The 3,947-nt window shown below is 44.0% G+C and overlaps 1 pseudogene across 1 annotated transcript; it reads right to left on the bottom strand.

Annotated features, from left to right (window-relative positions):
* Window positions 1-1,253: 1,253 nt before the first annotated feature.
* LOC308494819 (non-histone chromosomal protein HMG-14-like) lies at window positions 1,254-1,811 on the bottom strand (annotated as a pseudogene). The gene has a single exon. The product of its transcript is annotated as a non-histone chromosomal protein HMG-14-like (transcript).
* Window positions 1,812-3,947: the final 2,136 nt, after the last annotated feature.

The following is a 3,947-nucleotide window of genomic DNA, read 5'->3' as shown; positions in this document are numbered from 1 at the left end:
ATCATTGACTAATCCATGATTTCATTAGGGGTTGCAAAATAGTGATATTGGAATTCTATCTCTCTGGTCTTTATTTACTAGCAGGACTGCTTCTGTAAGAGAAATTCTCTCATTAACCACGTGGTCAGGTATGGTTCCTATAGGAAAAGAAGGATGAATGTTGATTTCTCTTCATTAGCTTTTTTTTTTAAAAGATTTTAATGGGGAAGGGGAACAGGACTTTATTGGGGAACAGTGTGTACTTCCAGGCCTTTTTTTTTTCCAAGTCAAATTGTCCTTTCAATCTTAGTTGTGGAGGGCACAGCTCAGCTCCAGGTCCAGTTACCGTTGCTAGTTGCAGGGGGCGCAGCACACCATCCCTTGCGGGACTTGAGGAATCGAACTGGCAACCTGTGGTTGAGCGGACATGCTCCAACCAACTGAGCCATATGGACGCTCAGTGGCAGCTCAGCTCAAGGTGCCATGTTCGATCTTTAGTTTCAGGGGGCGCTGCCCACCATTCCTTGCAGGACTCAAGGAGTTGAACCTGTAACCTTGTGGTTGAGAGCCCACTGGCCCATGTGGGAATCCAACCGGCAGCCTTTGGAGTTAGGAGCATGGAGCTCCAACTGCCTGAGCCACAGGGCCGGCCTAATTTGTACCCAATTCTTAATGTATGTACAAAAACCTAAAAAGTCATGCAGTTGTGATTCTTTTCTCAAGTTACTCCAGTGACTTTCTAGCTTACAATTTGGAGGCTAATTTTCCTTAATAGAATATCAAGTACCAATATCTTCAAATGTTGATACACTGTTACATCAAAGTCTCACTAATTCACAATTTAATATCATCTATACTATATACTCAATCTTTTACAGCACATTAACAAAATGACTAGGAAAACTGGACTACCATGACCAAAGATGGTACAGAGTGCACAAAATCCTGACAGAGAGAGCCAAGAGCAAGGAGTGGTTTTGTTTAGGAAATAATTCTACCAAAAACAGGGAAATAGAAATAATTCAAAATGTTCAAGACCTATTAAATGCACGACTGACTCCAAATGGCCATTTAATATGCTCTGTATTATAGGACATAAAAACTACCCCATCTATGGAATGTTCAGCTGACACCCAAGACAATCAAAGCCTCCCATATTCAATATCCCACTGTTTTCTGGTTGTACCAAAAAATAAACAACCAGCATATGCTTTCACCTCTTTTAAAAAAGCATTGACACTTAAAAAATGGGATGAGGTGGAATTTCCTCCTTCTTAAAAAACGTTTCTAGAGCTACTAAAAAACTTGCATTTACAAACTAGTTGATAGAAATCTTCCTCAGGATTGTACAAGCAGGGAGACGGGGACCACTGATAAGACATGGTGTGATACTCATCAGACTTGGCTTCTTTCTCTCCTGCTTCCTCGGAGGCGGACTCTCCTCATTTTTAGTTTCTCCGTTTTCTGCAGGTAAATCTTCTTCAGTTTCTGGGTGAGCCACTTCGGCCTGTTTTTCCTTCGCTCCCCTTCTCCCTTTTGTTTGCACTTTTTTGTCTGCAGATTTATCCTTTCCTGCCGCCTTTTTGGGGCTTCGTTTCCACTTTTGCAGTTGCAGGTTTCGACAACCTCGCCCATCTCTTGGGCTCCTCCTCCGCTGCCCCCACGGCGGAGCTGAACTTCCCCTTGGGCAGCGTGGCGGCGGGGCGGGCGCGGGCCGGGCGCCTGCGGGCCGAGCGCCCAGAGCCTTGGCCAAGCTGGACCGCCTGGCAGCTGCCGCTGTTCCCACCGCCCCAGCTGCCGGGACTCGCGACGGGAGCGATTACTTTTTCCATATTTTTGCCAGTGATTCTTTTGGGGCATATTATGAGAAGCGGTATTGCTGGATCAGAGAGAAGATGCACATAAAACTTTGCCGGATATTGCCGACCAAATTCCCCTCTAGAAGGTTGCCCCCATTTGCCTTTCCACCAGCAGTGTACTAGAATAGCTGTTTGCCCGCGGCTTTGGCAACAAAGTGTGTTGACAAACTTTTGGAGTTTTGCCAATCTGATAGTTAAAAGACTATTAACTTAGTTACAGTTTTGATTTGCATTTTCTTAGAAGGTTGAACATCTTTTATATGTTATGGAGCCATTTACATTTCTTTCTGTGAATTGCTCATGTTTCTTGCCCTTTTTAAATTGAGTTTGTAGGGGTGGAAAAATTTTCCTTCTCTTCTAGGTTCTTCGGCCGGTTTAATAATTAAACTGATGTGAGACATTAACAGGAATCCTTTTGGCTCTCTGAGCAGCACCATGGTGGTCGACAAGAACAAATGCCTTAGGAAACGAGGCAAGAAAGGTGCCAAGAAGAAAGTGGCTGAGCCATTTTCCAAGAAAGATTGGTATGCTGTGAAGGCACCAGCTTTGTTCAATCTAAGAAATATTAGGAAAACACTCGTCATGAGAATTCAAGGAACCAAAATCACATCTGATGGTCTCAAGGTTGCAATTTTGAAGTGAGCCCAGCTGATCTGCAGAACAATGAAGTTGCATTTAGAAAATTCAAGTTAACAGGATGTTCAGGGCAAAAACTGCCTAATTTCTACGGCCTGGATTGTACCTGTGACAAAATGTGGTCCATGGTAAAAGAATGGCAGACCATGATTGAAGCTCATGCTGATGTTAAGACTACTGATGTTTATTTGCTTTGTCTATTCTGTGTTGGTTTTACTAAACAAACAAACAAACAAACAAACAAACAAGAAATGCAACAATCAGATTTGGACAAACTCTTATGCTCAGAATCAACAGGTCCGCCAAATCTGGAAGAACATGATGGAAATCATGACCTGAGAGGTGCAGACAAATAACTTGAAAAGTAGTCAATAAATTGATTCCCGATGGCACAGGAAAAAACATAGAAAGGCCTGCCAATCTATCTCTCTGCTCCATGATGTCTTTGTTAGAAAAGTCAAAATGCTGAAGAAGCCCAAGTTTGAACTGGGAAAACTCATGGAGTTTCATGGTGAAGGTAGCAGTTCTGGAAGAGCTACTGGGGATGAGACAGATGCTAAAGTTGAACAAGCTGATGGATATGAGTCTGTCATATCAAAGAATCCATCATATCAAAGAATCTGTTTAATATTCAGACTTCTCATGGTAACAACTAAAAACTACTTGTGAGTTTCTTTTAAAAAAGATTTTATTGGGGAAGGGGAACAGGACTTTATTGGGGGACAGTGTGTACTTCCAAGCCTTTTTTCCAAGTCAAGTTGTTCGATCTTAGTTGTGGAGGGTGCTGTTGAGCTTCAAGTTGTTGTCCTTTCAGTCTTAGTTGTGGAGGGCGCAGCTCAGCTCCAGGTCCAGTTGCCGTTGCTAGTTGCAGGGGGCACAGCCCACCATCCCTTGCGGGAGTTGAACCAGCAACCTTGTGCTTGAGAGCCCGTGCTCCAACCAACTGAGCCATCCGGGAGCTCAGTGGCAGCTCAGCTCAAGGTGCCACGTTCAATCTTAGTTGCAGGGGTCGGAGTCCACCATCCCTTGGGGGACTCAAGGAATTGAACTGGCAACCTTGTGGTTGAGAGCCCACTGGCCCATGTGGGAATCGAACCGGCAGCCTTTGGAGTTAGGAGCATGGAGCTCTCACCGCCTGAGCCACAGGGCCGGCCCTACTTGTGAGTTTTTTTAAAAGCCATAAAAGACATTAACAAAGGGGCAGCTGGATGGCTCAGTTAGTTAGAGTACGTGCTGTTAACAACAAGGTTGCCGGTTCAACTACCGAATGGGATAGTGGACTGCACCCCCTGCAACTAAGATTGAAGGACAACTTGACTTGGAGCTACTGAGTCCTGGAAAAACACACTGTTTCCCTTCCTCAATAAAATCTTAAAAAAAAAAAAAAGACATTAACATAAGGAAAACAAACTTCATTATGTACTTACAGGAGTCCATGAAAACCTGAGAGTCAATGATAGGCAGTTGAGGCTC

The sequence above is a fragment of the Rhinolophus hipposideros genome (assembly GCF_964194185.1).
Source record: "Rhinolophus hipposideros genome assembly, chromosome: 3".
NCBI lineage: Eukaryota > Metazoa > Chordata > Mammalia > Chiroptera > Rhinolophidae > Rhinolophus > Rhinolophus hipposideros.
This window is presented reverse-complemented; position numbering and strand designations above follow the sequence as displayed.